Source organism: Drosophila tropicalis, unplaced genomic scaffold (assembly GCF_018151085.1).
Source record: "Drosophila tropicalis isolate 14030-0801.00 unplaced genomic scaffold, ASM1815108v1 contig_443, whole genome shotgun sequence".
Lineage (NCBI taxonomy): Eukaryota > Metazoa > Arthropoda > Insecta > Diptera > Drosophilidae > Drosophila > Drosophila tropicalis.
Genome location: NW_027172907.1, coordinates 1629518 through 1642055, shown reverse-complemented (window position 1 = coordinate 1642055; position 12538 = coordinate 1629518).

Below are 12538 nucleotides of genomic sequence, written 5' to 3'. Positions count from 1 at the left end.
AGGGTATTATCGATAAGGACATAAAGGCCAACAAAGGGTTTCGCACAGTTTGAGCAATATTTAAGTAGTTTCTAATTACGTTTTAATTATCTGTAAATGGCAGCAGCAAGAAATAACAATTAGTTGAACTTTTTCCTTCAATTTGTTCTTCATCCGACGATATAAGGATAATTCAGTGTAAAAGCTTTTTATTGTTGTTACAAAAAAACAAATCCTTTTCTTATGTTGGATCAAAGATTCTAATGATTTAGCTAACTGAAATATAGAAATACCCTCTCACAAGGGCAAGAATTGAAAAAGAGTCGCGGTCTTTATCTTAAAATCGAATCATTTCGAATCGTTAATCGATTACAAAGAAGAGAAAAGAAAAGGCGAAACTGTCACAAAAAAAGAAAGCCTAGAAAGATAAGGAAACCCTTTATAACTTTGAACTCTCCAAAAGCAAGTCCTTCTTCAGCTAAAAAGAGGTACAGATCAACTACTACTTGTATTACATTCTCTGAATTTATAAGTCCAAATGTGTTTTCTTATATGTATCTGTTGCTTTCATTTGACACCTTTTTTAAAGCGAAGACAAACTGTTTTTAATCGCAGGGAGCAAATTAGAAGCCAAAACTTAGTAGTGACAGGTGACAGTTGAGTTTGTCTTTAATTAAATGCATTAAATGAACTCTCTAGGCAGCTTTTCTCATTTGAATTTAACGCAAAGCCAATTTGTTCATTACCTTATGGTTGGTAGTTGGGCTATGTAATTTGAGAAATTTCAATAAACAATTATAATTAGCAAACAAGCTAACACACTGCGTATACGCAATGTAAAACTTTTGGCCAATTTTGTTGCTCGTTACTTGTTGTGCACGTATAATATTTTGATTTACAACATAATGGGCAATTTTTAATTACTTTTAGCAAGCATTATTAATAAATTTTGAGAGCAACGCGCACACTATATGTATTTACCTACATACATACATACATATACATATATAAACAATATTATGATTTAATGCATTTCACATTTCATTGAATTTTCGGTGAACAGAAAAAACCATGCAAAAGACTTTCCAACTAATTGAATTGAAAAATATTCATGAACAGAAACTCAATCGTTTCGAATAGCCGCAATTCCGCAGGGTAAATATACTTTTTAAAACGCGTGTGCACGCTTCTAATATGTGTGTGTGAGTGAGTGTGTGTGTGTGTAAATATAGAAAATTTATCCATTTTGGCAATTTATTTTAATTCCACAAAATGGTTGCTAATCATGGCAACAGCTCGTTTATATGCAGTTTGTGTGGTGGTGAGGTTGCATTTTTTATCGTTGCTCAGTTGCATTAGTTGTGGGGCCAAGTCCTGCATATTACATGACTTGCCAAATAAAATGCTTTTTAGACATTTCAGATTTCCATCACACAGACACACACATGAGTAACAGATAAATCGACCAAAAAACAGGAAACATCGATTTATAATGCTTAGTGAAGTATAAAGATCATGATGATGAATAATTTAATTGCAACGCAACCAAAATGAGTACAAGGCTTGATGCTTTTCTTACCCCCAAAGCGTTAAATCGGGTTAAATGGCTCTATAAACGAAAGCCAAATAAAATTTATACCCAACGGCATTCAAATAAAATTTCAAAGAAGAAACGAAACAAAAAAACCAAAAAAACAGTTGAGAAAAATGAAGAAAACACACCGAAGCCGCAGCAGGAACAGAGGCTAAAGATGAGCTTTATGAGCCACTAAAACTTTAATACAGACAATATTATCAACAAAGTCATAAAAGTAAAACAAAACAGCAACAGGAAAAACAAAGGCTGGCCACATCAAACGCAAGGCACTAATCCATACGGATTCACAATGCTGTCTCGTAAGCATCCCCCACCCAGTCACTTACCCCTCTCTTTACATAACTTTGGATTATGTGAGCAATTTTTTTTTTTAAATGAAACAGTTTCATTTTTTTCTCTCGTTTTCGTGCCTGTCTTGTTGAATTGTTTTGATACCGCCAACTAAAGAGGTGCAGGACCCGAAGAAACCATCACCAAAGTCCATTGAGAAATGAAATAGGTCTCTGTCATCAGAAGATCCTCCGAATTGAAATTTCTACTCTCCCTCTAAAATATTTACTCGCATATTTCACAGAGATTTTTAGAATATTCGACGGCATCAAGCATCTATTTCGACAGCGTAATGAAATGAGCCTGTTGTTAAATTAAAACCATTTGATACGTTTTTTGCAAGTGAAATACTTGAATTTGAATTACAATTTGAAAAAATGTAACTTTCAATTATTTACATACATCTTTTGATCATTTCATTTTGAGAAAGTTCATTTATTCGCTCACTCAGTTGGTGAGCTCTGGTGAAAAGGATATTTTAGCTGTAGTCGACAGTTTGCAATGATTAAACAATTCGATTATTCAAAAATTTAGAAATCAATTATTCAGATATGAGTTTTTAACTGCTTTAATGTGTTTAAGTGATTCATATAACGACTGAGTCAGTACTCAAGTGAGTGTGTTAAAAAGGAACAGGTTTGGATGCCACTTGTTGTTTCCAATGGAAACATACTAGTTCCAGCAGGTTGGTGAGGGTAAGCATAGGTCTTAGGCTTCATTTCTTAAAAGCATTTTCGTAAAATCGTAATTTTTATCATTTCGACATATGTTGCTGCTAGGAAAAGAGTGAGATCCACAAGATAAGACAAGGGTTCAACTGATATAGTTCCGATCCTTTGGTTATTTATATGCATTTGCATAATTTGACGACTGCTGAACCAATTAACTTTTAAAAACTTCAAAATGACTGATTAATTGTAGGAAAAATAAAAATTTTAGTTCAAGATTCAACCTCTAACTATTAAACTATCCTGTTTAAGGGAAACGATTTAATAGCTTCGAGTCTACACAAATACTTTTGACTATAGGATGCGAGAATGCCCAAGGCCCTGTCCTTCATTTATCCTGAACCCGAACAACTGTTTCTGACACCACAAGAGTATATGATGGTTTTTCTATGAGGGATTCTACCGAATTAAGCCACCATCAGAGACGGAATATACAAGGGTATACAAATTATGGGATCGTCCCCCTTTTTGTTCACCCTTTCCCATTTCAAGTAGGCCAAAACGACAAACCGGCAAATGTTGCATAAATTAAAACTGGATGGCTTTGGGGTCGCGGCGGGGGTCGTGGGGGTTATGGGGGTTGACTTGTTTAGAAACATGAAAAACAATTGCGATGTGTAACATTTTAAATGACTCTGAGCTTGAGTTTGAGTTTCAGTTTCAGTTTCAGTTTTTGAGTGACGTTTTGGAGCATGCTTTAAATTATGATTAAAATATGGGAATTAAATTGTTTTCTCGTTTAGCCTTCATATGGAAAATTAATGGAAACTGAGCGAACTTCAAATTATGTTTTTCTCTTCCTTCTCAATGTTTGTTGTTGTTATTATTGTAAATGCTCGGTTGGACACTGACAAACTACTCGTATAAATGTTGTGTATACACATATTGTATTTGTGTGTGTTTGTTGCTGTTGTCTTTCGGCTATGATAATTTGTTATCTTACCATTTATTTTCAGCTCTATAATGAATTAGGGCTGCTTGCCAGCGTGTATATTTAATTTTTCAATTATTATGTGTTTGTGTTTGCATTGGCTGCCAAAAAGGTAAGGCAACAATTTGCGGTCTCTCGTGGCCTTTTTTTATGGCATTTTTACTGCGAATATACACACACACACACACACATACACCCAAATGTATGTAAGCCAAATACAGGGTGCTTTCATTAAGTACCAATTTTTCTGTACTGTAGCAGAACGGTTAATATATTTTAATTTAAATTTCCTTGTCTTTCCTCTGACAGTTAGTTTTATCTGAATTTAAATACAAGACTTTTTTCTTGAAATGTTCTATCTTTTGAGTCGTCTCGCCGACTTCGGTATACCATGCAAGTGAAGAAATATTTTGAATTTCGAAGACCAAATGCCTCATCATAGCATATGCTATCTCAGTCACTCTTAACCACACACGTGTACGACCACCTCCGCCCTTATAAAACGCCTAGTAAAACACTTTTGTTTAAATTACGGGGGGCGGAAGAGGCGTGGCAAAAACTTGAAATAAACTTGATCACTGTACATACTACACGAGTCTATCTACCAAATTTGGGGGCTCTAGCTTTTATTGTCTCCGAGATTCAGGTGTTCATACGGACGGACAGATCGGCTAGATCAACTCGGCTGTTAATGCTGATCAAGAATACTTACATATACTTTATGGGGTCGGAGCAGCTTCCATCTGCCATCTAAAAATGGTATATTTCGTTTTTGAATAGAGTTAACAGAGATTTAAAATATTAATGATAAATTAGACCAATATTATGAATTAATCATCAGACATACTGTTGTGCAGTGTTATTGGTTTTTCTGTTTTAGCCATGTGTACATCAGAAGAGAGTCACTAAACTAATAAATTATTGTATACTATTATTGTCTGTAGTACTTAAGTTTAATATATAACTATGTAGCTTGAACATTCGTCCGAGCAAATTGGTTTAAACTCATTTGTAAGGCTTGAAATTCGCATCTGTTTTTAAAAACGGCTTTTAAAAGCATTTAACCATAGAAGGTAATAGCTATTCCAAAGAGCTACTTTAATTTATATACTATGTATGTATTAATGTGCCGATCATTCAAGCTAGTCATCCCCAACGTTTAAAAAATTTGAGCTATTTATAAAATGATAAAATGTTTCGTTTTAGGCTAAAAATTTTCCTTTCTCAAAAAAGAATTAATGAAATTTATATTTCAAACTTCATTTCTGAGAAATATACTTATTTTATATTAGAAGAGAATTCAATGCTGATACATTAGATGCATTTAAAAGAAAATCTTGAATAAGAAAATGGTTTCAAAATTTTAAATTAGTATAACTTTTATCCAATGGTGAATTCAACAAAAAAGAATCAGAATCATTCAGAATTATTTGGTTATGTTTAAAGTTAAGGGTACAGTATTCATTTGTAATCACGGCTTGTTTTCAAGGTTATTATATTTGATGGAAAAAGGAGCAGTGCTAAAACTTTAAACTAATACTACACGCTTTAGATACTAAACTAGTCTCTTCGAACTAGATGTTCCTAAAGGAGTGAGATGGATAGATTGAATCTGCTTGTTGATTCTGATCAAGGATATACATATACATACATATACATAAAAGCTAAAAAGCTTGCTTCCTTTTTACACACATTTTGGCAACTTTAATATACAATTTCATCCCAAGGTAAAGAAAATGTTTGTTAAGTTTTAGATTCTTTCAACTACCAACATACTTAGTTATATGTATTTGTAGTTCATCGTATGAAGCACCCTGTTCACATCCATAGATACAAATTGTGTTTGAGGTGTGTGTGCAACCTGTGTGTGTGTGTGTGTGTGTGTGTGTGTGTGTGTGTGTGTGCGTACTGTGATGACAGGCCACCAAAGACGAGGAGAACTTAATAAACAAACAAACACTAGAAAGGAAAATGGGGCAATAACTTAAATGGCAAAAACTACAAACACTTTTCCGATAGTTGACAATTTTCCTTCGTAGTTTCCTTTTATCGTTTCGTCTCCATTTTTTTTTCTTGTGCTGTTTTACTCCTTATGAGTTTTAAAATAGTTGCAAGAGGCCAACTTGAAGTGCAGCAACTTCATTGAACATAAACTTTCAACATAAACTTAGCATAGCTAACGACTTCTGTTTGAAAATAGAAATTGACATGGCAAATATTTGAAGCAACTTTTACTTGATGATTGTGCTCATGTGTGCCTAATACCAAGGATTAACAAAGAGGATCAACCTCTCAAGGGGGTGCCATCGCTTGAGGCCATGACTGAAGTCAAGTTCCCTTCGAAACGTAGTAGACTTAAGCATGAGTAAAGCCACTTTTCCCATTTTCCTACTTATTTAAAGGAGATCAGGCACACATATGCCTAAGCAAACGTTTTAAATGGGTAGATCGTCATTTAAGATTCATGCCTCCCACAGGGCTAATTAAAATTCAAATGGGTTAGTTGGCAAAACTTCTTCTTCTGTTTTGTTGCCTACACTTAAGAGATGGCAAAACATTCGCATACCAGTGTATAAAAGAAGGATATCAAACTTCTGGGGGAGGTGGAGAAAAGCCACTCAGACTATTCAATTAACTTGAAATGCTAACCTCAAACCCAACCGATTTATGGCTACTTGCAAATGCAGTTACATTTGTTGCTGCAAACCGACTTACCTATAAATGTACACATACATTGTATATTAGTCTGTCACTTTTTATATGACGCCATTGTCTGCCATCCCCATCCTCATGCATCTCTCCCCCATCCCCTCTCTGCTCCATACTCTCAACGGTTTGTCGCCACTTTGCGCTCAAGTAAATAAACAGCGAAAAGTTGTATAAAGTGAATTTTTATCAGCTTCAGTAGCAAATAGACAAAATAAATTCTTGGCAAACGCCCCCGAACGTTTACTACTACTTTCGGAGTTTTTGCTCTCCCTCTCTCTGGCTCTTTCTATTGTTGTTGTTGTTGTTGCTATTGTATGTATTAGTCAGTTTTTGAAAAATTGAAATTTTTAATGCCCTTGCATATGAATGGATTTGTTGTTGTCTATTGCGACGTCGCTTGGCCATTAAAACAGTTGCCGTAGAGGAGGAGAAGATAAACAAAAGCTGAAGAAAAAAAAAAAATACATACACACATATGTATGTACATAAAATAGCTAAAGATATATCTATCTATGTATGTATGTATGTACATATGTATGTGTATATTCCATTATGCATGTTTAAATAGACGCAGCAGCATTTCACTTTGTATACCCTCTAACCATAGAGATAGATAAGGTATTTAGGTATTAAACGGTATTTGAGGTATATTGATTCTTGAGCAGCATCAACATCGAAAAGGCCACATTAAAAAGAAACTAACTCTTCTGTCAGATAGAGGAGAGAAAGGAGAGGAGAGATGCTAAGCAAATGAAGAGGAGAAGAAGGGCAACCAAGAATACCAAGCAAGAAAATGAAAATTGCCAAGTAAATGAAACAGTGTTTAAGAGAAAGGAAGAGATAAACGGACAAAGGACTCATCAAGTAAATAAAGTTGAGAGGGCGAAAGCGTGTGAGAGAGAGCGACAGACAACTTACTATGCACTTCATGTCATCTGATCTGTGCTTAGTCCATGGAGTTGGCAACTCATAAAATGGAAACAAATTTCGAAAACGAACAGACAAAGGATAGACCAGAAAAAATGCCATGAGTGAACAAGGTGAATCAGTCTAGAAAACAAACGTTATTATTTTTTTTTTTGTTTTTAGGATATCGCCAAGTGGTAGCAAACAGACACATATGATTCACTTACTGACGTCCAATTTGAATGATTCAATTTTTATTACAAAATAGTGTAGATCAATCAATCAACAAATGTAGATACATACATCAGAATATCCTTCGTATTTAACCAATTGATGAGCCCAGACATTTATAGACGTGTAGTCGTAGTAGCAAGAATTTTTGGCTTGTTATTTTATCAGCTCTAGTTTGGGTATTTTTTCGGTAAGCTTTGTGGCTTAAGTGATTCCGGGCGAGGCATTTTCATTAAAGCCAACTTGATTTAGTTGTCTATGCGACTGCAGCTGTTGGTGGCAAGAGAGCAGAGTTGGGGGGAGAAAAACTTTTCAGAAACTTGCCAAAAAGCGCGCAGTGCCAGGAGAAAGTTTCTTTCTTTTTATTTTTGTAATTTTTTTTTTTGGCTAACTGACAATACGTACATAGTTTCCATATTGTTGCAAATTTTTGGTTTTTGGCTTCTTGTTTCGTTTTGCATTTGGATTGCAGTGAACAACAGAACAAAACCAAAACAGAACTGAACCGAACCGAACTGAACCGGCCTTGACAGCAATTTGACAGACATAAACAAAAGAAAAATCAGAACAACGGAAAATTTGTGGAAAACTGCATGCCCTATTCTTGCAAACCAGGAAAAACCCCAAAACCGACGACTGAAATTTCATTTGATCTTAATTATGCTCAGTTCAAAAGGTTTATCTGAAAAGCATATTGAGCGATGGAAAAATGGTTTGTTGGCAGAGGGACGGTCACGATCTGGAGGAACTGGAAACGAGTACGTCAAGATAGCAACCCCGCTGTCAATCTGTTTACAAACAAAGTTTTGCAGGATGACGATCCAAACAATCCATCTAGCAACAATCAATTATCACCCGACATAAGCTTCCCAAGACCGAGTCCTTTTTCCCTGACCCATTTTTTTTTTGTCAGTTTGAAGAGCATCTAGAGAGTCAACTGACGTGTGATGTTTGAAAGACACGTTGTGAACGCGCCTGAAACTAGGCTACAACAAGAACAATTAGTTCAGAGCCGAAAAAAAGTAAAACTTCTCAACCATAAGTTTCCAGGGGCAACAAAACCGATTTCTGTCGCATTTATTAATGCCTTGGGAGTGCAAAGTACTTGACTTTAGTTGCTTCTTCTTCTTTGTATGTATGTATGCGAGTGTGTATGTGTGTGTGTGTCGTTGTCGTTGTCGTTGTGGGTAAAGAAATTTACAAGAGTCTAGCCACTAAATTAAATGTAGACGGTAAAGACAATTATTTTATCATTCGTTGTGTCTTTTATATGTACACTCATGTACACATAGATATGTATGTATGTATGTATGTTTGCATGTGTTTATGTACGTATGCATAGACAAACTTTACCGAAAAAGAAAGTTTTCCTCTTTACAGCCGCTTAAATGAGGTGCTGGATGGTTGGTGGGACAACCTGACTGCTGCTTGATATTTGCCCTGTCTTAGTGTATAAGTATGATATTAAGTATACGCCACCGATACGGCAACCAAGCAAATGCTTTACATTTATTTACTTGTCGATGGGCATATTAAATTTCCCTTCCTTCCTCCTGGCAATCTCTCTCTCTCACTCTGCTCCACTCCTATTTGTGGCTCTTTCCTCTTGGCTTTGTTCTTCAATTGACAAAAGTTTAATGTTGCTTTCAAGGCCTAGGCCTCAAATTGCTTATGTTTTCTTCATGGAAGGGATGGTGAATGAAATGAAAGGAGCTGGGGAGGGAGAGACTTGAAATTGAATTAAATTTTGTGTGTTTTGATTGAAGCATAAATAAATTGATTAAATTCTATGCCTTGACAAATTGTTGTTCCTTCAGCTAATAGAAATATGTTGAATACACATTGAAAGGCATTTGAAAAATGCAATTTGATATTTGCTATAGGCAAAACGAAATGCTTGTGCCGAGCCGAGCCGTGCCGTGCCGTGTTTTGATTTCGTTTGGTTTCAACAGGTTCAGTTGCCTGGGCAATCGCCTCAACGGAACTTGACCTTGTCAATGCGTCTTTATTGATTCAATTTCAATCATAAGTAAAAATAACTGCAGCTTGTTTCCTTCTCTCTGTTCTATGTACACGCGTATACGTACACGTAGATGTCTATGTAGATGACTAACCCCCCACCCCCCTAACACTACCCCCTGGCCACTGCTCTCAATGTCATGGCTGGAACAAGTCTAACGAATGAACTGGCCCTGCCATGAGTTGTTCTCTGCACTTGGTGATTATTGAGCTTGTAGTGGATAATTTCCAATTGTGGTTGATGTTTGACTGCAAGGAGCAGAAGTCATAGATAAGCATCACATAAAAAGAATGAAAAAAAAAAAAAACAGAGACTTACTATATATAGATATGGACTCATAGCTTAAAGCGATTTTAAGTACGGTTTAGTAGTCACTAAAGATTTCATTGTTATTATAGGTCGTAGGTCGACTTGAAATGCTTTTCGAACTTGTTCAGAAATGGCATTGTTAAAATTTGTTATTTGTTTTTCTATTTAAATAGACGCATCATCAGCTGACTTTTAAGTAAACAGACGATTTATACTTATTTATAAATCGATAAAAATCTTTTATTTTACTCGAGAGATCGAAATGAAATGCCATAATTATTCATGTATAGGTATCTGGCATATTTTTGCAATTCAAAGTTCAAACGAGATCTACGAATGCTTTGAAATTTGAATCAGTATTAGCTATAAGTAGGTACACCAAAAATAACCAAACCGACATTTAATAAAGACGTTTTGAAGTATTTTAGCTAAGCTTTAATTATTTTTAAAGCTATTTCTTTATAAGTTTTGTTAAGTTTGTTAAAAAAGAGAACCTGTTCTACCTTAATTAGCTCGATTTCAGGAGTTAGGAATCGAATCTTAATTTGAAATGCTTGGTTCACTTTGGACGGCAATTTTGAAGTAAATGCTGTAATGAGTGCATCTTTCGAAAAGTAATTAAACTTCTTTGTGGCTAACTTCAGTACCTCCAATTCGTTATTTACTTGATTTTTCGAAAGCGTATTACATTGGCAATGGATTTACCTAAAAAGTCTAACAATTGTTAAAGTAACCCAATCAAAAGACTTATGATAACTTCTACAGAACATTGGACACCATTTAAATTATCATAACATAGGAGAAATCATTCTTTGTTTTGATGATGATGGAAATACATAAGTACTAGAAATTGGAAAATACTTATGTACATCGAAGTTATAATTAACTATTTTAATTATTTTGGGTCTATTCCAGTGGGAGAGTCGCGGCGAGACGCGTCGAGAGCAACGCTTTAATAGCATTATCAACTATTCCTTTCGTTTAGCTTATTATCGTCTTTGTCGGTTGGGTAAAAATAGGCGGGCCTTTTTTTCTTGCTTCTATCCTGGCAGGTAGCACAGAGTCAATGCTCCGAGCTTGAGGCTTTGGCCATTGGCCACCAGGCCACCAGCCAGCATAATGCGTCAAAATACCTAATTAAGAAACTGCAGTAGTCGCCATTTGGTCATTTTTTTCTTGTTGTTGTGCTCCGATTATAGTGGGCTTTTGCTTGCGTGTGCTAAGCTCTGACCAGGCAGGCAGGCATTCATTTAATTATGACACACACACACACACACACAGTCACATTCCGCACATACCAAAGGCGTGTCCTGCGGCGCTGAAAAGCAGACTATAGGTTCTCTTTTTCTCTCACACCCTCGATCCATCCATCTCTTTGTGGCCAAATAGTTTGACCGAAAAGAGAAAAAAAAAGCATTAAACAGCAACAAGAACGGCAAAAAGAACAATTTGTGTCACGTCACATTCACGTTCCCCAGAAACTAATTAAGAACTTGATAAAGTCTGAAGCCAGTCAATGAAATTTGACGCAGCATTTCTTTAGCTTGGATTAAAAATAAACGGCACTAAATGTGTAATTTTAATGGAACGGGATCAATGGGACCACAGGAGCCTGTTGCTACGTACAAGAAGGACAATAAGAGAGGGAGGGAGAGAGAGAGAGAGCAGTACTACCCAAACCTATTTTTAAGCCAATCTGGGGTCAAGCACATCGTCACCTGGCCAGACTGAACCCTTTTGGCATATATGTATATATTTAAAAACCGAAAATTTATTTACGTTACCAAGCCAAAAAAAGAAAGCAACTTATAAAAAAAAAAAAGGAAAGGAAAACGACTTTTAGTTACCCTGCAGTAAACAATTAATATTAAAATTGTTGAGAACTACTTTCATCTAGTTGATTTAGCATATTAAAAAATGACACCAAAAAATCGTTTGATTGCCCCGTTTTAGATGGCTTTAACCCGTTTAGTCAGCACGTATTAAGTGTACACGAGAAGAGTTATCTATGACCGCGCTTAACAAAGTTTTGTTTGTTGTTCTTGTGGTTGTTTTTTTTTTTTTTTTTTTTTTTGGTGGCGGATTCAGCGAGGCTGCAGTAATGTGAATTGATTTTCATTTCAGCCGCCAATAAACTCGTCCGCTTAACTTCTTCTCATAGGTTTAGCTATCTACTACCACCCCACACTAACTCAACTCAATTCAAACCAACCCGACCCACCCCAGTCCGCTCATCCATCCATCCATCCATCCATCTAGCTTTCTATGCTTCATCAATGGTCGGGACGGGACGAGTAACTGTAAAATTTGGAAGTTGGAAAGCCTGATAGAATATTTCCGCCTAAATACTTAAGGAAAATTCTTGATTTGATTTGGCCGCGTGAAAACTTTTTAATTAATTGGCTCGGCTGGCCGGTTTGCAGTTGCCGTTTGTGTTGCAGTCATAGCAACCAACAGCAACAACAACAACAACAACAACAACGGATGTGGTTGCTTTTGGGTTTCGAATCAAATAGACGATGTGGCTGAATCTGAGGATGAGGATGCGATGTGGTCGTTGTCAGTGGACTGGAGTGGATCTTGACTTGGTCTCGCGTCATTTCGCTTTTCGGCCCAAATGTCAAACGTGACCCAAAAGTTGTTTGCTCTCTTCCCCGGATTCGGACGTGACAGTAATAGGTCATGCTCGATTCGATTCGATTCCAGGAGAAAACAAACTTTGTTTTATTTGATTTTGATTTGATATTTTTTTTCTTTTTTTCAAGTTTTAGAATTCTTGTTGTGTTTTTTTTTTTTAT